Source organism: Argentina anserina, chromosome 1, assembly GCF_933775445.1.
Source record: "Argentina anserina chromosome 1, drPotAnse1.1, whole genome shotgun sequence".
In the NCBI taxonomy this organism is placed as follows: domain Eukaryota; kingdom Viridiplantae; phylum Streptophyta; class Magnoliopsida; order Rosales; family Rosaceae; genus Argentina; species Argentina anserina.
In genome coordinates, this window is record NC_065872.1 from 15,982,806 (window position 1) to 16,005,757 (window position 22,952).

The window sequence follows — 22,952 nt, forward strand, 5'->3', positions numbered from 1 at the left end:
TAGTGATCATTTTAAAATTTCATCCAATTCGGACCTTATTTGACTGTCGGAATTTCCGGTAAACCAAAAACAACACTAATATACCCTAAGGGATGATCTATTACCAAGATGCGAATGAGAAAAGTTGTTTACATATTTGAAATCTCATAAATTTTTGTCATCGATCGTGCGTGGTCGAAACAAGGAAACTCATTTGGCAAAGTCTCGATCAATGGGGATTTTATTATGTGAAAACGCATGTTTTTTGGTTGACCGTATGTACGGACGAAATTTTTACGGGTTCCCTAAATATATATACCGATCACATCTACTAGTGTCGATCGACCATATTTCAAACTGGAGTTGTCGATCGCCGAAGTGTCCACTAATGTATCATAACCTTTATATTAGGGTTATAATAAAACTATCACATTATGAAGCGACTATATGAAGGAAATTTATCAGAATTGATCGATACCATCCGATGTGATCAATATATATATTTAGTGATCATTTTAAAATTTCATCCAATTCGGACCTCGTTTGACCGTCGGAATTTCCGGTAAACCAAAAACAACACTAATATACCCTAAGGGAGGACCCATTACCAAGATGCGAATGAGAAAAGTTGTTTACATATTTGAAATCACATAATTTTTGTCATCGATCGTGCGTGGTCGAAACAAGGAAACTCATTTGGCAAAGCCCCGGTCAATGGGGTTTTATTATGTGAAAACGCCTCTTTTTTGGTTAATCGTTAGTATGGACGGTCAAACTATGTTCAAAATGGATGAAATTTTTACATGATCCCTACATATATATGTCGATCACATCTATTGGTGTCGATTGACAATATTTTGAAACTAGAATTTTTAAAAATAAAAAAAAAATTAAAAAAAAAAACCGAACCGAACCGTTCAGTTCGGTTTTCAGTTTGCCCTATTAGAAAACTGTGAACTGAACCAAACCGAACCGAAGTTCAATTTTAGTTTGGTTTACGGTTTGACCCCAAAACTGAACCGTTTAAACCGAATGTCACCCCTACAGAATTGGTTTGGTTGTGAAATAGGGAGGTTTAGGACTTTAGGGAATGTGTGAAATGCAGAATTGGGTAAAAAAAACCAATTATTTTATTTAAAAAAATCAATTATGGCAACGGAATCAAACCTCTCGTCGCCTAAACTAAGGAAGAAGCGAAAGTTTGTCAATCTAACCTCGTTGCCTAAGCTTTTCACTTTCGTCACTAGAGAGTTGAAGAGACGGAACCAGTGTCGTCACGTAAGCGATGAGGTTTGAATATGTCGTCGCCTAAGATATGAAAGGACTGGATTCAGGCGATGGCACTTAAGAGACGGTATTTCCACCTTAGGCGTGTACATGGCGTTATTTGCGTACTTAACTATCTCATGGCAAATAAAAAATGGAAAAGTATATACATAATTGCATGCGCGACCTGCAGTTGTATCTGACATATATAAAATCATTGATCTCTATACTTCAATAAATACGGGAATGTAGATTCTTCCCCATGGATTTGAGATTTAGAGATTTGATTTATTTAATCAATTTTTATCCCAATACGGGAAACAAAATCTAGCTTGATCGATCAAAAAGGCCCCGTTTGGTTAACATGAAATTATACTATAGAAAACGAATTCATTTCAGTTTTCATTTCTATGTATTGTTTGGTTGTCATTTGATATTGGAATGAAAAAAAAAATTTGACTCGAAATTGACTCCCTCTTAAAGCCTGAAATGAATTCCCTACCTATGGGTGATATTTTATTTTCATTCCAAACGATAAAGACTAATTTCCTTTTAAATTTTATTTTATTTCCTTATAAATGAGTTTTAATGAAAATTTTGATCAAATATTCCATTCTAATGACTTATCAAAATAATTCTAAATTTTAGATTCCATATCTAACAAACACTCATATGGAATTAACAAAACCTTTTCAATTTCCATATGAACTTATAAATGAAATCATATAATTTTCCTTTTCTTACATTTTATTTAAACAAACGGGGCCTTAGATTAAACTCCCTTGGCTAAACGACTATGACTTAAACTAAATTTACAGAGGTGTAAAACCATTGTACGTGGCTAACAAACACATACAGTAACATGTACATGAAACCAGAAAATCACAGAAAATTCACCAACACAGTAGAAAATCACTAGAAGGTTATTTCTCACTGTGCCAGAAAGTGCATCATACCATAACACTTAGACAACATTTGAGAAATTTTCTGTTATCCCAGTTTTTTAAGCAACACAGAAAATTATATGTCGTTTTGTAGGGGTAACGGAAATTGATATTTCATGCTTTTCATTCATACAACACATAAGGGTTGTAAGTGAAAATGAGAAAAGTCACCCAATTGAAGACCAAAAATGGATTTTGTCTTCAGACAATACTTATATGTGGTTCAAGTAAAGTTGCAAGAAATTAGGTTTGACCCTTGCATTAATATTTTGGTTTCCCTCTCTTGAAATAGTCAACCGCGCAATTTTCCCTCTTAAACCTATTGTGAACGTTAAACTACACACAAATGTTGTCTAGCTAGGGGAGAAAAAATCTGACTTAAAACTTTACATGTGAGACAACAAATAAATGTTGTTTATACAAAATACTAAACTTTTTTCCATTTTAACTTGGAGATTTGGATTTCATTGTTGGCTCCAACAATTCCCTCTCAAATTTTGGAGGAGTGCTAGGGTTTAACTAATCTGATTTGAAATGGATCTACACATTTATGTGGTCTAATGCTTTAAAACATATATTTTTTCATTTAAAATAAAAAATTGTCACTTATATTCCTAAAAAAGAGGTTGACTACCCAGATTGACTTAAATTCTTTCAGCTCGCAATGTACTATTGTTAAAACCTAGACTTCGCGCGCATAGCTCTTCTCTTTTCGCATAGCTATTCTCTCTTCCCTAGCTATTCCTCTCTCAGCCCAATTGTTAACTCTAATTCTAAAAACCCTGATTTGCTCCGCCGCTTAATCCATCGCATTCTGCTACACCCACACTGGCGTGATTAAGAGTCTCGTCGGTCACAAATACGTTGACTCTTAGGTAACTCCAACATTGTTTGGTTGTAATTTCAGCTCTGAATGTGAGTCTAAAGTTCAATTTGCGACTGAGATTTCAGCTTGTGTGTGTTGATTTGCTTCTTTGTGTGGCTTTGAATGGATTTTGATTCAGAAACTTAGTAGATATAGGCATGAACTAATATGATATGGTTTATAGATGAAATGAAGTTCTGATTTGTCGTCGAGCTATATGTTGGTGAATTTGTTCTACTGAAGTATATTGGTTTTTGAATTTCCTACTAGTAAATTTGCCGAATCCAAGCAACAAAATCCCAAACCCAATAGCCTTTAATTTCATATACGTAGGATTGTTTATTGTTATGATATCACTTGGCTAATGAATTTGGTGGTTCACTGTCTACTGTCTAGGCTAGCACAGAGATAGAGAGGGAGAGATAGAGAGAATATTCATTGTTCATTGTTCATGGTTTATGTTGTTCAAATTAATGGATACGTACTAAATTGTGAAAATTATTATGTATCCTTGTCGATAATATGTGAAAAGTACTAAGCTGTACTTTCTTCTGCAGGTTTCATCTAACATTGTTTGACATGTTTATCATTGTTCAGTCTGTTATTGGATGATGTAAGTTCTTCTCTAACATGTTTATCGAAGTGTGATATCGATGATATTGATCTGTGTTACTTCTCTAATTCATGAAATATATTGATCTGTGAGGTTGTGGACATTGCTATGTGAGGATAACTAACCTGTGATATAATTTTTTCAATCTTTGTATACACATTCTAGGGTGGAGAGAGTTACTCAAGACTAGCTTTTCGACAAGGCGTTGCTGAGAAAAGGTTGTGCTGAAGACTAGCTTTTGGTATGCTTTTAAACTGTTTGACAAGGCTTTTGCTTGTTGTTTGTTGAGATGGTTGTTGTTATATTGACTATGTTATGTACATGTTAGGTATTGTATGAGATTTGTAGTTAAATATATGTTGCGTGTATTTTCTGGGAATTATCTGAAATTTGGTGCATCTTGTTGTATTGTATGTGTATAGTTGTAGATAGATAATCATGGCTTCATGTCGATAGACATTCTCACAAGTTTTCACAAGGAGTAGTTGAATTCTTAGATTTTGCTTCAGTTAATGCTAGAGATAAAAACAAAATATTGTGTCCTTGTTTGAAATGCAGCAACACAGTTGGATTTTCCATTGGAGTTATTAGGGACCATATTCATTTAAATGGTATTGATGCAAGTTATGTACACTAGAAGTGTTATGGAGATTAATTTGAAACTGTAGATTGGGAAGGTCATATTGGTGTGGGGTATAATGAAGCAAATGGAGGTCATATTGGTCATATTGGTACCACAACAACGAAGTTGAATGCTTTGATTCAACTATTCAATCTAAAAGCAAGGCATGCCATAACTGATGTTTGTTTTAATGACATGTTGTTTATCATTGAGTGTTTGCTTCTAGAAGATAACTTGGTGCCCCAAAGCTTGTATGAGGCTAGGAAGAGTCTAGATGCATTAGGAATGAAGTACGAATGAATTCACGCTTGTCCTAATGACTGCGTGTTGTACAGACAGAAGCATGCCGATGCTAAAGTTTGTCCCATTTGTGGTCTTTTGCGCTAGAAATTAGGGAATGATGATACAAAAAAGGAGATGTTACAGCTGAGGTTTTGTGGTACTTTCCACTACTTCCAAGCCTTAAATGAAATGTACCAGTCAGTAGAGCTGACAAAGCATCTTACATGGCATGGTTATGGAAGGAAAAAAGATGGACTGATGTGGCATCCAGCTGATTCTCCAACTTGGGATTTAGTTGACAAAAAATGGCCAGAATTCGGTAGTGAGCCTAGGAACCTTAGACTAGGCCTAGTAGCTAAATGGATTTAATCCTTTCAGCTCCCAAAGTAGCAGGTATTCTTGCTGCCTTGTTTTATTTGTGACATACAATCTTTCTGCATGGTTGTGTATGAAGAGGAAATATATAATGTTGACGTTATTAATTTCTGGGCCGAAACAGCCTGGTAATGATATAGACGTCTATCTTAAACCTTTAATAGATGATTTAAAGAAGTTGTGGGACGGGGTTGATGGAGTACTTGATGCTTTCAAAGGTAAGTACTTCAAAATGAAAGCAATACTCCTTTGGACTATCAACAAATTTCCCGCTTATGGTAACTTGTCTGGTAGTGTTGTTCATGGCTATAATGCTTGTCCAATATGCATTGATAATACTAAACCGCATCGGTTGAAGCATGGGAGGAAACAAGCTTACATGAGGCACCGAAGGTTCCTTCTAAGACATCATCCTTACCGGAGGCAGAAACAAGCTTTTGACGACACAGTAGAGAAGGAAATGGCTCATGTTCTATTAACTGGAGAGGAGGTATTAGCAAGAGTGGAGAGTCTAAACTGTGAATTTGGGAAAAAAGACAAACCTCCTAAAGTCAAGGGTGCCCTTAGACCTTGTTGGAAGAAGAAGTCTTTTTTTTTTCAACTGCCGTATTAGAAATACCTTCCAAACAGAAATATTATCGATGTGATGCATGTTGAGACGAACTGTGTTGATGCCCTCTATGGTACATTGTTGAATATCCCCAGAAAGACAAAGGATGGAGTTGCTACTCGTTTAGACATGTTTGATATGGGCATTAGGAATGATTTGGTAGCTCAAGCTGGTGCCAAAAGCGGGAAGTTGCCTATGGCAAGTTGGAACTTGCTTCTCAAAGAAAATAAAATTGTGTGCGGCTCTTTCTTCACCATGACTATCCTAACAAACTTTTCATCCAACATTAGAAATCTTGTCTCCATGGATGAATTAAAAATTGTTGGTCTGAAGTCGCACGACTGTCGCACCGTAATGCAAACTCTTCTCTTTGTTGCAGTGCATTCGGTCCTAGATAAGCCGGTGAGGTATGCAATCATACGCTTCTACCTATTTTTCAAGGTAATATGTGCCAAAGTGATTGATCTAATAGTTACAATTTGCTTGCTTGAGAAGTACTTCCTACCTTCATTTTTTTACATCATGATTCGCTTAATGGTTCATCTTGTGAAACAAGTGGAGTTATGTGGTCCAGTTTTTTTCATTTGGATGTACCCTTTTGAAAGATATATAAAAGTATATAAAGGATGGTTGAAATCTTGGTCACATCCTGAGGGTTACATAACAGAATATTACATAGTTGAATGGCTGTTGAATTTTGTACCGAACGCTTGCTTGACAATGTTAGAACTGACGCGATTCCACACAGTGGCAGTTCAGATATCCGCCATGCCACAAAACCCAAGTCAGGAGCGATGTACTTAGCAGTTTATGGCAAGGAGTATGATCAAGCACATCTCTGTGTGTTGCATAATACGGAGGATGCAAGGCCATATTTCACGTAAGTATTCATTCATTTGAAGTTATACGGCTTTTTAAGTGTAAGATTAATTTTTACTTATCCCATAATGCTTACTTGTTTGTATTTATGATAATTCAATGAACACTTGGAGTTGGTGAGATTGAAAAATCCTAATAAATCAGAGAAATGGTTGAAGGATCGACAAAATAAGACATTTGCTGCATGGTTAAAAATAGGGTAAGTAGTATATTTAGGGATGGAATTTCATGAAAAACTTCTAGTTTTTTATGTTCATAATGAATTGAAAGTTGATACATGTATATATAATGTTGTAGGTATCAGATGAACTTCAGATTGCTATAAATAATGTTTCAGAGGCGATGAGGTGGATTTCAAGAGGTCCGAACCATCAAGTGCCTACCTTTAATGCATACATGATTGATGGAGTTGATTTCAGCACCAAGGGGCATGATGACGTTCGGTCTGTTCAAAATAGCTGAGTATTTTTGCTTGCAGATGTAATGCAAGTATCAAGTGCTAAGGATAAAAACCCCATGACAAAGAATATGGGTTTTTACGGTGTGATTATACAAATCTGGGACATGGACTACTACGGCCTTAGTGTACATGTATTTAAATGTGATTGGGTTGACAATGTGAGGGGCATCAAAGATGATGATCTTGGGTTTACTTCAGTCAATCTGAATAGGAAAGGGCATTTAAATGATTCTTTTGTCTTGAGAGCACATGCTCAGCAAATGTTTTACAGAGAAGACCCTTTGAATCATGTATGGTCAGTGGTCATACATTGCCCGGACAGAAACTACCAAGGGGTTGATGAAGATGAGGAACTAGGAGACATAGAAGTGGATCATCAACCTTTTAATGCCATCAGTCGAGACTTTTGATGACATAACTGGTGGTGAACATAGCAGTCTTATGTGACCTAGAGATGAGGAAATATATATTGCTGAGAATGAAACTAATCCCAACAATTGATAGTATTAAGAAAATAGACGAGGGTCATTTGTTTTATCCTATTTCTTTGTAGCCGTTGCTTGATATGCTACCGTGTGAAGATTCTTTTTTTTCATTTAGTACTTTGGTTGATGACTTGTATTATTTTTGTTTAGTTATTGTCTAATACCATAGTTCTACTATTATGGCTTATTCATTATTGCCTAATACATTAGACTTATACTAGTGAACATTGTTTTGACATTATTGGGGTTGATTCAGGTTATTTGTTTAGTGTCAGGTAATGGCTCCGTATAAGAAAGTTGTAGCCAAGGCTATAGCGATCAGTATGAAGGAAATGCAAAATGCCAGAAAGAGAAAGAAAGTGTCGGCACCAGCTAGTGTGCAGCCTCAAGCAAGCATGGATCATGGTTTATGTCGTACTGTTCCAAACCCCAAAAATCTTGAATCAATAATAAAAAAAATGTTGGTTCCAGAAAGGGAAGCAACAAGTCCAAGAATATTGTGGCAACATCCAAGTCTTCAGGATCGACTAGTGCTATCAATGGAAGGAGCCAATTGCATGAGCATGATGGTGGAAATGTAACTGGTAGATTGCAATTGCTGAAGTGAGGAATGGTGACCATGAACCGCATTAACAAGGGAGTTGTTAGGAAAAAGAAATGGAAAGTTCAGTGTAATGCAATGGGTCAACCAATTGGAAAGTATGCATGGTGGATGTAATCCTACATTGGTGTGCTTGCACGCACGATGATCTCAATCTGTTTTGATGATGGAGGCTAGTTTCACTGGCAATTGAAAAGGAAAATATTTGGTCTTGTGTTGAGGTAAAGAAACTAAGAGTTGATCACTCGCATTAAGTTTCATATACTAAAATTTTAACATAAACTTAGACTTGATTACTTGCATTAATTTTTATATATGCAGAAATCATTTGTGGTGCCAATTTAATGGAAGCAACTGGTTTTTGCATCAACAAGGTCTAAATGGAGAGAGTTCAAGAGTAGACTCACCACCAAATACATTATGCCATATGTAGACAGTCCTGAACTACTAGAGTACCCTCCAGATGATTATCGATTCATTTCGGCAGCTGATTAGTATATGTTTGTTACTGAGCGGCTTACACAGTCTTTCATGGTACATTTTCTCTTGTTAATGTCCTTTCTTACATCATAGTTGGCTCAATAATGAAATGACAATGATATAATGTATACAATTGCGTGTAATTTGTAGGAAAAACGCGAGGCATCAATCAAAAAGAGGAAAAAAAATAAGTACCCACATCGGATGGCGCGCAAAGGATATGCTAATCTCTTTCAAGAATTAGTTAGTGTGGTGTTGCTTGAACAACTAAGTGAAATTTAATAATGGCACTAGTTTTGTTAGAATGCATATCAGCAATACGATCATGTTTTTCACTTGAGTGCAGCTGGAAACCATTCCAAAGGAAAAATTATCTCGTAGAATTTTGTGGCTAAAGGCATGCCAAGATAGGAACGACAACTTCAAGGACCCAACTACACAGGTCGATGTCGAAAGAATTGTAAGTCACATGAATTTTGCTATTATAATAAATTTTTGTACTACTGCATGCATTTAGAAGTCACGTTTATTGACTATTAACTTTGTTTGGAGATAAACACACATTTTAGAGTTTGAATTAAGTGATGCTCTGCTTGGTTACCTGCATTGATAAGATTGATAAACACAATCATGGATCTCTTGATCTCATTTATGTACTTTATGGCATTGTAAAGGATTGATATACATAATCATGGACCTAAAGATCAATTATGATATTATCAGGATGCTTTAAATAAAGATATAAAAGAGGGACTAATTGAGGAATCTGGACCTAAAGATGTTCTAACCATGGCTCTGGGGACCCCTGAATATCCCGGGAGGGTACGAGGTGTTGGTGGCTTTGTTAAGCCGGATGCTTTCTTTATTTTACCACTAGGAATTGTCCAAAAGGAACGGTCATCAAAACCAGTGACTCAAGCAGACGTTCGACAGCTTTTGGCAAAGGAAAATGTGAAGTGGGATTTGGAGAAGAAGGAAGAACTTGACAAGCAACAAGCTAGCTTTGATGAGAAGATGAAGGATTTAGAATCCTTGCTTGGTCAGAACGTCAAGGAGCCGGAAGTTTCACCGAAACCAACTCCACAAATTATTCAAGTTGGTTTTGCACAAGGTAGTTGTTCACGACAACACATTGAGAGTATGAAGGTATCTGAGATTGTGTCTGGGGTTATTGCAAAAAAGAAGTTAGATTTGGAAACTATTGAAAAGGAAGCTGAGGCTTTCCAGCATGGAGAGGAAAAAGTTGTAAAACAAGGATCAGAAACATTCATTAAGGAGGAGGTTAAGGCCCCAAAATGAAAACTAATCGAGAACGCATAGTATTGGGAAGAACTTTCGGTAAACACCCTCCTACCCTAATTTCATTTATGATATATAACTTAATAAGCATTGTTAATGCATGCATGATACATTCCATTTTTTGTGCAGGGTAAGGAAGAATCCACTAAGCCTAGTAACAACAAAGATGAGATGGCAGTTGTAGTTGGTTCCATTGATAACGTAGTTGCCTTTGGAACCATCACTAAAGTTGATGTGGATGGCACAAAGCAGACTATCCATGGAGTTCCACTTGAAAAAGAAAATGAACTCGTCTCCATCACCCGAGTTGTTCATCCTGATGCCTTAGTTCCCTTCCCTGTCCCAGATGAGAATGTGCATATATAACCCGATGTGTATATATACTTAATGACTAGATGCTTCTATTTGTACGCGGAATCCCTAATTCGGTTGAAATGTATAATTTGAAATGTACAAAATGGATCATACTTTTTTTAATCTTAAAAAAAAACAAATATGCCACTTTAGGCCATAAATTCTCGAAAAATAGTCATTGAGCGATGCGCTTAACAATACATTTATTGCTTGGCCTAGAAGTTTAATAAGCGGTTTCAGTGCACCCTTGAAAAAGGTAATTCCTGTTCCATTTTCTATTTGTCAAATGTTTCACAAAATTTAATACTCAATTGCCTAATCAAGTTTAGTATTAATTTTCGAAAAAAAAGGTTGGGAGGCCTGCTGTTATGAAGCCTCTGGTCAAGCCGGCTGTGCTCAAGCTCAAGATGAACAAAAAGATTTTGATTAGGATGATGCTTATAACCTCGACAAAGTATCCGCTAAGACGCACCCTGCACTTGAAGGATGGGAACACCATCAACACCTCTTTGGATGAGGAAATATTTGGCGTAACAACAAAGTTTTCTATCTTTATGAGTGATGTATATGCTATGGCAAACATGGTTGAGATATCTAATGTTACGATTGTTTTTTATATGAGGTACACAGCTCTTTAGGTCATTCAGTCTGATAATTCTAAGTGGGAGTATGTTCAACATTCAATTTCTTGTAGTTAATTATTTTATTCCCATTTGCTTTGTAGCTATCTTCATCAACTATTGAAGAAATCTAAGATGACAAACATGATTGGCTTCCTAAACCCTGAATGTACGGGTGCACTTAATGGTGGAAATTTAGCTAAAAGGACTTCTAGTTTGTTCAAGCGGTATAAAACAAGAGAGCCCTAATAAGATATATTTAGTGCCGTATAACTCGGGATACGTTTAGAGATTTTGTTGATATGTACCAATTTGGTTTTCTATGTAAAGTGGTCAATTTAATACTTGATATATACTTTATAGCTGTGGTCTAAATGCTGTTGAATTTTTAATGTTAGTGATTATTGGGCGCTAACGGTTGTAAACCCCACAAAGGAACGTGTATGGTATTTGGATCTAAAAAAAAGAAGAGTGGCGTGTGATGACGAATGGAAAAATATTGTCAACATGTGTGTGCGAATCTGAGTTATTTTTTGAACTCGTGAAGCACTTTGGTGGTTTTTGTAATAGCTATAACTATTCTACATATTAAATCAGTGCTTGGTTTTATATTTATTCCATGATCTCTCTGGACATAATCTGTTAGATGTGAACAATATCAAGCTATAATAGTACAATATTATATATGTTGTATGCTCCTTGTTAAGAATGTGAGGGTTTACCATTATGTAACATTGTACTTTGTAGCTCCATTACAACTTATAACTGAGACAAACGAAAGACAGTGAAAAAGAAGATTCAATGAACTCTTGGTTTGATGTGTATTTGAAAGTTGTGTCATTAAATTTCTTGTCTAAGAATTGGTTATTAATTTCTCTGGTTTACCTAACTTATCTGTATGTTTCAGGGTGTTCTGGAGCAGATAAGTGGTCGCACATGTGGATTGTGGATTATGCGCTACATGAAGGACATTGTGGAGGACAAGAACCAACTTTGATATGCGAATGTAGTAGATGTCCCTTCTCTAGATTAGTTCTGCATGTTGGGATCCTTGCCATGTAAAATAACTTGTCTTTCATATTGTTACAGTGGGGGAAAACTGCAAACAACTACTATACCCAAAATGATATTGATCAGGTTCGAGAGGAGTGGGCTAGGCATGTCTTCATGTTTAAACCTGCCTAAAGTGTACACATGCCTCTTTATGCTATGGAAACTTGCATCTTGAACCCTTTTAGTTACCCTTTCCTATATTGGTGGTGTTGAACACTCATGGTTAATTAATGTTGTGTCTATATGGGTTCAGTTGGTAAGATTATGTAGGTTAAGGATGATATGTGGTTGGATGATGCATTGTAGCATATGTATTTATTTTGATTTGGTATTGAACAACTAGAGAACCAATTATGAATTTCAAATTTTCAGCTTACCATTTGAACAGTGAATGAATGTGATTTGATGTAACAAAACAAAACAAGCACAGAAGTGAACTATGTTATTTGAAGGAAATCAAACAACTGAAACCAACCAGGTTCAAATGTTACTTTGCATATCACACGACACATAAGTATAGACATAGAACAATAAACAAGACATATTGAATAAGAATATGATGTTAGTTAACAAATCAGACAACACATAGATACTGTTTGAAGCAAAATTCGATAACATTATGTTTACATCAGATAGCGTAACTCATATATATAAGTATTATTTGGATATAACTCAGACTGCAAAAGCTAAGCCCAAAAGTTCGACGTCTTAGGTTACATGCACATCATACAACATATGTCTATAATATGGTAAATATTACAGTTACAAATAACTATTGTTAAATTGGCTTTCAAACAACATATACTATCAATATCTCTAGTAAATATAAGAAATACACTACATATAAGTATAATTTTTGTTTCTAGTACTCTACATTTAAATGTTGTATAATGCAAAACCTGGAAATGGTATTATAACATCACACAACAGAGGACTTTTTTTTAATGTTGTTTGATAGTATTTTCAGACAACGGGGGATATTTGTGGTCTAATGTGCAAAGAGACATCATCAAATTAGACAACACATACGCATACTATCAGACAACGAATGATATCTGTTGACTGATGCATTTCGTGCATAGTGTCTCAAGATGTATGAAGGTCTAGTTTGGTACAGCTTCATTTCTAAAAAAAATCAGATTCTAGGTTGACTTTTAAAATTCATAGTTTGATAACTTTAGAAAAATCAGTTTTTTATATAGAATTTATAGGCTACCCACCGCAGCTTTTAGAAACAACCTGAAGGTTGTTTTTAGAAGCTGGTTTCACTCAAAGCTCAATAAATACTAATATTTTTTTTTTGTAAATTCTCAATTAACACTCTTATTTATAATTATTCTCAATATGTTAAAACAAAATCATGTCTTTTTTGTCGTTGACCTTATCTACAACAGTGTTGTTTATAATTTACCAAATAATTTATTTATTGACAACACATGTAAAACACAAACCTATTTTAATTCAAAGCTAATATTTTTTCACAGTACAATAGATCGAATCAGTTTTTCTTTTAAGTCGCAGCAATACCAAACTAGCCCGAAACAGTTACTTCAATGTGTATGCGTGCGTGAATATATAGGGATCGAATCGTAAGTAATATGTATATCATCGAATATAGTTTCATCGGAAAACAATGAGATGATAAAGATGCGAATTGAATCACCATACTATTCAAGTAACTTCAGCATATAGATATGTGTTTAAATCAATATAATCAATATATATGTTTTACGGCTTTAGATTGTCAGTAGTTAACACATATTCATATATAATAAATATAATCATTAAATCAAGTACGTAGGCATGTAATGTCGATCACAAATCGAATCCATGAAGGATAGGGTTTCCTTAGCTACTACATGCAGGGACGAGTAGGCTACTCGATCTATGTAAATTGCATGCCCACATTGATTAAGAACACCAAGATCATGATTCACAGAATGCGTGAAGGATAGGGTTCCCACATGCATGGGAGCTAGCAGGGATGTTCGTCGTACTCTATGTAAATCATGCCCACAGAGATTACGTACAACTCTGATTTAAAGTCACGGAGTCACAATAGATTTTGGCCGACTTGCATCGATATCGGTAAGTTCTTCATCAAGCATATATTGAATAACAATTCTTGATTACAATGGTGGAGTCTGGGGTCCAAGTCCAACAGAGCCGATCGAGGGACCTCGACAAGTTCCTCCTACGACCCGGATATCTGGTCGATCCCAACTTCGAACCAGGCGCAGAACTGAGAGAAGGGCGTAGCTAGAAATTTTACGTAGGAGGGTCAAAGAAAAAATAATTACGACAGTGAAAAAATTACAATTGTTTAATAACAACAGTGTTCCTGTATTCATCTGTACAAACTTGGCTACCGAAATCTTTTTGAAAATAATGATCGTGATTTCCTCTATATTATACTAGAAGTTGAGAGATATTTAGAGTAGTAAATAGTAAAAATGGAAAGAAACACATACCATTATGCATGTAATTGTGTCAAAGGTTCATTTTGATTTCTTAGAAGCAGGGGCGGCCCATGGGGTGTTCGAAATGTGCGGCGGCACAGGGCCTCAACTTCCTGGGGGGCTTCGATAAGTTTTATATTATATAGGATACAATTTTGTTATTAAAAGTTTATATTTTGTTAGCTTCTTGAGACTAAGGGTTCGACTCTTATGGTTCACATTTTCAAATGTGATATCTCGTATCCCTTTCTTGTGTGTCACTTTATTTAATAGTGGATTTATGTTATTTTGTGGTCATAATTTAGTTTTTCTCTGTCTCTCTCATCATCTTGTCATATATATATTTTTTAAAACACCCAATAAAATTACTTAACGAATATAGGGCCTGAAAAAAAATTCGCACTAGGCCTCCAAATATAATGCACCGGCCCTACTTAGGAGGGTCATCATATAAATGGATATAATCTTTTATTTGTATGGGAAGCTCAAAGAAATGAAGATTGAGAACGGTCAACTGACCCCTCTCGCCCCCCTCTCCCTACGCCCATGAAGCCCTGAAATATTACGCGAGAGTATTGGAGGTAGGGGCTGGTGGGCTAAGCAAAGAGTTGCTAAAGGACTTGGCTTTGTCTGGCTTTCGAGAAATCGAAGTCATATCGACATGGATCGCATTGAGGTCACTAACCTCAATCGTCAATTTCTGTTCAGGCTTGAAGATGTTGGCAAGCCAAAGGCTGAGGTTGTTGCCCAACGAGTAATGCAAAGAGTTGTTGGCGTTAACATCAGTCCACACTTCTGCCGGATTGAGGACAAGGAGCTTGACTTTTACAGCAATTTCAACATCATTGTTCTTGGTCTCGATTCGGTTGAAGCTCGTAGCTGCATCAACTCCGTTGCATGTAGCCTTTTGGAGTATGATGCTGATGATCAACCCCAAGAAGATACAATCAAGCCTGTGATAGGTGGTGGGACTGAAGGTTTCCAAGGACATGCTAGGGTTATAAAGCCAGGGATGACTCCATGCTTTGAGTGTACACTCAGGCTTTTTCCCACCTTAAGTGAAGTTCCCTTTATGCACACTTGCAGAAACCCCAAGAATAGCCCCTCTTTGTGTTGAATATGCTCACCTGATTAAATGGGATGAGGTACATAGTGGAGAGGCTTTTGATCCAGATATCCCCGAACATATGAAGTGGGTGTACGATGAGGCTACTAAGAGAGCTGAGCTATTTGGTATTCCAGGATTCACATTATCTCTCACTCAGGGGGTTGTGAAGAACATCATACCGGCTATTGCTTCCACAAACGCAATTATATCAGCTCCCTGTGCACTTAAAACATTGAAGATTGTATCCGGATGCAACACAAGTCTATCCAACTACGTATCGTATAATGGTGCAGAATGTTAGGGAATGCGGAAGAATGAACTGAAGAATGGAAATCAAAATAACTCACAACCACAAGCGAAAATAAAATGAAAGAGAACACCGGGATTTTAACGTGGTTCGGCGAAGTGCCTACGTCCACGGGTAGCAATAATAAAGAACCTCCACTATACGAAGAAAGGTTACACCGAGAGAAACACTACTACAAGACTCACACTTGAAGGGATACACTCACACACACTTTATTTTGCTACACACACAAAACTCTCTACTTGGAGTTTTCTCTCTATTTCTAACTCTTGATCACACACAAGATGATCTCTCCCTTATTGTTCTTCTTTCTTTATTGCACCACATCTCATGCATTTATATAAGCAAACATATGTTGTGTAATTCATGCATTTGCATGCAGTGGCGGATCTTAGATGGGTGTTTCGGGGATGCTTGATATAGACTTGTAATTTATGGAGGATTTGAAATTTGGCCGAAGGTCAAAAAAACTTTTTTGACAATGTACTCAAAATACTATGTGATTCACTTTTGAACTGATTGTTTTACATTATCTGCATCAAAATTCTTCCAAACATATGTAACTGACGGTATATGGAAAGCAAACGTAGAAACCCAGAAATCCCAATTGGGAAAATCCCCAATTCAATCATGACATTCCGTGCTCACTAGAAGAGTGGAGGCCGCGCATAACTTCTTAGTGGAATGGTGGAGTGAGTCCGATCTTAAATGTGATCTATCACTCTAATTTAAGAATTAGGCTTTAGTTTTTAGGGTTAGAGATTTAATTTTATGGAAAAAAAGAAGGGAGAAGACGACACAAGAGATAAAAAGAAAAAAAATTGGTGGTCCGTGTGAGATTAGAGAGCTTAGTGTGGGAGGAGATTAGGTGTGGGGGTGTGTATGTATAGGTGTTGGTGGAGGGATTGAGTGTGGGAGAGAGAGAGTAGGGGATGCTAGTCCTAATTAAAAAAAATTAATACTAATTTTTTTTGTCTTTCTAATTGACTTAGGGATGCTTGAGCATCCCTAACCTTGCAATAAGATCCGCCCCTGTTTGCATGTAACATGCATGGAAGCAAAGTCAATCTTCTTCCTTGATTCATGCTCAATGTTGGCATGCTCATCAATGCATTCTTCTTTATTTGTCAAACAAATCAACCACCTACTACCATAAGGTTGTAGATTTGTTTCTTACCTTCAACAAATGTTGCTCCAAGTTTCAACAAAATCAACTCTATTAATTAATGGGTCACCAAAGCAATAGGTGTGCATGATTTACTCATGTGAACATCACATAGTTTTCACACCTTCATTAAGGAGGGATTGACCCTATCAATCTCCCCCTCCCGACTTAGATGGAGGGATGCACCATTCCAGACGCGCTTCTGCAGAACTCGAACTTCTCATTCGGTAGAGACTTCGTCATCATATCCGAACTGTTCTTGTCTGTATGAATTTTCTTTAGCAGCATTTCCTTAGCTTCCAGCACATCACGTATCCAGTGATACCTCACATCAATGTGCTTTGACCTCGAGTGAAAACTCGAATTTTTGCTCAAGTGAATCGCGCTTTGACTGTCACAATGCAAGACAAACTCTTGTTGTGTATGACCCAATTCCTGTAGGAATCTCTTCAACCACAAAATATCTTTGCACGCTTCCGTAGCTGCAATATACTATGCTTCTGTAGTTGACAAAGCAACACATTTTTGTAGCTTTGATTGACACGAGACAGCTCCCCCTGAAAACGTGATCAGGTATCCGGATGTGGACTTTCTCGTGTCAATATCCCCGGCCATATCTGCATATGTGTAGTCAACTAGTTCAGACTTGCCACTTCCAAAGCATAGACTCATCTTTGAAGTTCCTCGCAAGTATCTTAGAATCCACTTGACAGCATTCTAGTAGTCCTTGCCTGGATTAGATAATCTGCTAACAACACCAACTGCATGTGTTATGTCTGGTCTAGTACAAACTATTACGTACATCAAGCTCCCTACTGCTGAGGCATATGGCACTGTTGCCAATTCTTACTCCTCCCTCTGACTCGTAGGACTCTGCTTTGAGCTGAGCTTCATGTGACTAGCAAGTAGAGTAGCAACTGGTTTTGCTTTCTCCATGTGGAAACGCTCTAGTACCTTCTCAATGTACTTTTCTTGTGATAACCACAATTTCTTGTTCCCACGATCACGGGCAATCTCCATGCCCAAAATTTGCTTGGCTGATCCCCAATCCTTCATATCAAAGGACTTTGATAAATCTGTCTTTAGATGTTGAATCATAGCAGTATCTTTGCCAATAATTAACATATCATCTACATAAAGTAGTAAGATGATAAAATTACCTTCAGCGGGTTGTTGAATATAAACACACGGATCTGCTGACGTTCTTTTGCACCCATGAGTCACCATGAAAGAGTCAAACTTCTTATACCATTGTCTTGGTGCTTGCTTCAATCCGTACAGGCTTTTCTTCAACTTGCAAACCATTTGCTCCTTTCCATTGACTTCAAAGCCTTCTGGTTGTTCCATATATATTTCTTCATCTAAATCACCATGAAGAAATGCAGTCTTCACGTCCATCTGCTCAACCTCTAGATCCATGCTCGCAGCCATGCCCAAAATGACTCTAATCGAAGTCATCTTGACAACAGGTGAGAAAATATCATCAAAATCAATTCCTTCTTTTTGGCTGAATCCTTTGACAACTAAGCGAGCCTTGAATTTTGTCAGTTTCTCATTCTCATCTCGCTTTAACTTGAACACCCACTTGTTCTTGAGTGCTTTTCGGCCCTTAGGAAGCTTCATCAATTCATAGGTGTCGTTCTTTAGTAAAGACTCCATCTCAGACTCCATGGCTAGCCTCCATTTGTCGTGGTCTTGATGAATCTTTGCTTCCCTGTAACTTTCAGGCTCTCCGTCACTGGTCAAAAGGATGTAATTTGCATAAGGATCATCTCCATCATTAGTCACCAAAATATATTGAGATGATGGATACTTGGTGGATGGAATTTGCCTCATGGTGCTTCTACGAACAACTACTTGATTATTCACATGCTGCTCCCCCTGATCAAACTCCCCTTCATCTTCGACTTCAGCATCTCCCGTGTTAGGTACATTTTCAACTCTATCACCTTGCAGCCAAACGTTGTATTCCTGCTGCAATGGTGAATCATAAATGCGACTATTACTTGTTGCATTTGGTAGTACCTCTTTGTCGAAATCTGCAATAGATTGGTCTTCATGGAACACCACATCTCTGCTTCTTATGAATTTCTTCGTCTTTGGATTCCACAACCGGTAGCCAAACTCTTCTTCACCATAGCCGATAAATATGCATAGTGTCGCCTTGTCATCCGGCTTTTTCCTATGCTCCTTGGATACAAGTGCGAATGTTTTACATCCAAATACTCTTAAATGTGAGTAGGATGCATCTTTCCCGGTCCAGACTTCATTTGGAGTCTTAAATTCCAAAGGTACACACGGTGCTCTGTTGATTAGGTAGCACGCAGTCTTCATAACTTCTCCCCAAAATTCTTTTGATAATTTTGCCATCTTCAACATGCATATGACTTTCTCCATAATGGTACGATTCATCCGCTCTGCTACGCCATTATGTTGAGGGGTGCCAGGAACTGTCTTCTCATGTCTGATGCCATGCTTTGCACAATAATCTCTAAATTCGTGCGCTATGTACTCTCCGCCATTATCACTACGAAGACACTTCAATTTTCTTCCAGTCTCCCTTTTCACCATAGTGTGGAAAATTGTAAATGTCTGGAACACCTGGTCTTTGGATTTCAACAAATAAACCCAAACCTTTCGTGAAGCATCATCGATATAAGTAACAAAATACTTATGCATCCCTAATGATTCTTCTTCCATCGGGCCACACACATATGAATGTACAAGATCTAGAATATTTTCTTTCCTAGTGAAAGTCTTTGAAAAACTAATTATCTTATGCTTACCAAATAAATAATAATCACAACAGTCTAGTGAGTTACCTTTGGCAACAGGAATTAGCGACTTCTTTGCCAACAACTGCAATCCTTTCTCACTCATGTGGCCAAGATGTCTATGCCACAAACTTGGAGAAGATTCCTCAACTGCATTCAACTCACTCTTGCATATCTTTCCATAGGTCTTGTAGAGTGTGCAACATATTTTTCCTTTGGCAACTACAAGAGATCCCTTGGTAAGCTTCCACTTTCCATCACCCCCATGATGATGAAAGCCTTGTCGATCAAGTACACCAGTTGACATAAGATTGAGACGTAGACTAGGAACATGTCTCACATCTTTCAACAATAACTGAGAGCCCACATCTGTCTGCAAGCAAATATCTCCAATCCCAGCAATATTGGAGTAGCTGTCATTGCCCATCTTCACTTTACCAAAGTCACCTGCTTTGTACATAGTGAAGAACTCTACGTGAGAAGTGACATGAAACGAGACTCCAGAATCAACGATCCATTGAACTCTAGGATTATCTACTAGTAGACATTCACCTCCAAGTGACAGGAACTCACACTCATCATGAGACACCGCAGCAGCAACATTGTTTGTGTCCTCGTTTTGTTGATGAGTAGCGTTTTCTCTCGCTTCTTTAAATTCCCGCTTCAATTTGTTACAATTTTTCTTCATGTGGCCTGGAAAACCACAATGATGACACTTTCCGTTGAACCTTATTCTGGATTTTCTAATACTCCTTTCGTGACCTCTGGGTCCTTTGCTCTTGCTTATTCCTCTCCTCTTCGCAACGAATAATTGATCATTTTCTGAACTTGATGAAGAATTCATTCTTGTTTCTTCGTTCAACATATTATCTTTAATATTTTCCATAGATAATACACAATTAGGAGCAAAGTTACTTACAGTGACAACAAATGTCTCCCAACTATCTGGTAACGACCCGAGCAGCAGCAACGCTTGTAACTCATCATCAATCTTCATGCTCATCGTGGCTAATTGATTGAGTACACTCTGAAAGTTGTTGAGGTGCTCGGTCACTCGAACGCCTCCCCGATACTTCATGTTGACGAGCTCGTTAATGAGAAAAGCTTTCTTGGCAGTAGTCTTTTTCTCAAATAAGGACTCCAACTTCAACCAAAGCTCATGCGCGCTGGTTTCATTGGCAACATGGTGAAACACACTATCGTCCACCCATTCACGAATATGACCAATGGCTTTCTGTCCAAATTGCTAGTGAAATCTCACTTGGCTTGGCATCGTCTCCCTCGATCGGCTCATGCAAATCTTTGCAAATTTGCAATAGAGAATATCCTCCATTCTCGGCTTCCAGGTAATCCAGTTGGAGTGGTTGAGTCTGATCATGGTACTCCGAGATCCTTCCATTCTAGCAGCTCCCAGTCATAACCAGGAGCTCTGATACCACTGTTAGGGAATGCGGAAGAATGAACTAAAGAATGGAAATCGAAATAACTCACAACCACAAGCGAAAATAAAATGAAAGAGAACACAGGGATTTAACATGGTTCGGCGAAGTGCCTACATCCACGGGTAGCAATAATAAAGAACCTCCACCATACGAAGAAAGGTTACACCGAGAGAAACACTACTACAAGACTCACACTTGAAGGGATATACTCACACACACTTTATTTTGCTACACACACAAAACTCTCTACTTGGAGTTTTCTTTCTATCTCTAACTCTTGATCACACACAAGATGATCTCTCCCTTATTGTTCTTCTTTGTTTATTGCACCACTTCTCATGCCTTTATATAGGCAAACATCTTTGTGTAATTCATGCATTTGCATGTAACATGCATGGAAGTAAAGTCAATCTTCTTCCTTGATTCATGCTCAATGTTGGCATGCTCATCAATGCATTCTTCTTTCTTTATCAAACAAATCAACCACCTACCACCATAAGGTTGTCGATTTGTTTCTTACCTTCAACAAAGGTTGTTCCAAGTTTCAACAAAATCAACTCCATTAATTAATGGGTCACCAAAGCAATAGGTGTGCATGATTTACTCATGTGAACATCACATAGTTTTCACACCTTCATTAAGGAGGGATTGACCCTATCACAGAAGGCCTCCACACGAAAGTGACCAAGTTTGTTAGGGACAAAGACTGTCTTGTATGCAGCCCTGGTGTTCTGATTGAGCTAGACACCTCAGTACGTACGTTACTTTGCAAAAGTTCATTGAGCTACTCGAAGAACACCTTAAATTATTATTGTCAAAAGCAAGCATTGCTCATAGAGGGAAGAATCTGTACATGCAAGCACCACCTCTACTGGAAGAGATGACCAGATCAAACTTAAGCGAGTCTCTGTTTGACCTAATGGGTAAAATTCACAGGGATGTTGTGCATGCTACTAGTACTACCACCAATAATGACAAAAGGACTTCGGTTCTAAGAAAGTTACGAGTTGTTTTAAAGGAAGCTAATGGGATTACAGATGGGATTACGAGATTTATACTGCATTTGATCAAATGCGAGGACTTGTTTAACGTACTCTTGAAGATCATGTATTCTCTAAAACTTGTTTGTGCTCCCATACAATTTGTTTTATGAAAAAAATTAGGCATAAATGTCAATTTGCACCCCAAACTTGCATTTGAGTCAATTTACCTCCTAAACTTGGTAAAAATTGCCGATTTACACCCCGAACTTGTATTTGAGTCAATTTACCTCCTAAACTTGGTAAAAATTGCCGATTTGCACCCCATCCGTTAAATTTAACTGTTTCTATCCAGTTTTGCGTCACATGTCATGCATTTAAGGGGTAATATTGTCATTATATATTTATTCATATTGAATAATAAAATAAATTAATAAAATTACTTAAGAGGAACACTTCCTACAATGTTTGTTTTTTCGAAACATGTTATTGATTTATATATTTATTATTTTATGTGATATGGTATGTTAAAAGATATTAGAAAAAATATAAATAAATAAATACATTGAAAATTAAAAATAAATGTGTGTTCCGAGAGAATTACTATTCTACCATTGTGTGTGTCTTAGTCTTATTAGGTTTTCTGTTAGAGATAGATTCGCATCTCTGTAATAGATTAGGACTCCGAATCCTACGGGATTGTGGTTATGTAATGCCTATATATTGGCCTCATTATCAATCAATAAACGGTTACGTTCTGTTCTATTACGTCGTTATTATTCTCGTTTTGTTCATCCTCCAACAATGTGTACATATAAAAATATATTTATACACAACACAATATATTTGAATGGGTGGGTATATTGAATATATAATTCAAAGTAGGGTTAAGTAAGTAGAAAAAAAAATGTAAATAAATAATTTGATTAA

The 22,952-nt window shown here is 37.1% G+C and overlaps 1 pseudogene; it reads left to right on the plus strand.

Annotated features, from left to right (window-relative positions):
• Positions 1-13,921: 13,921 nt before the first annotated feature.
• On the plus strand, positions 13,922-22,195 carry LOC126802804 (NEDD8-activating enzyme E1 catalytic subunit-like; annotated as a pseudogene).
• The last annotated feature ends 757 nt before the right edge of the window (positions 22,196-22,952 follow it).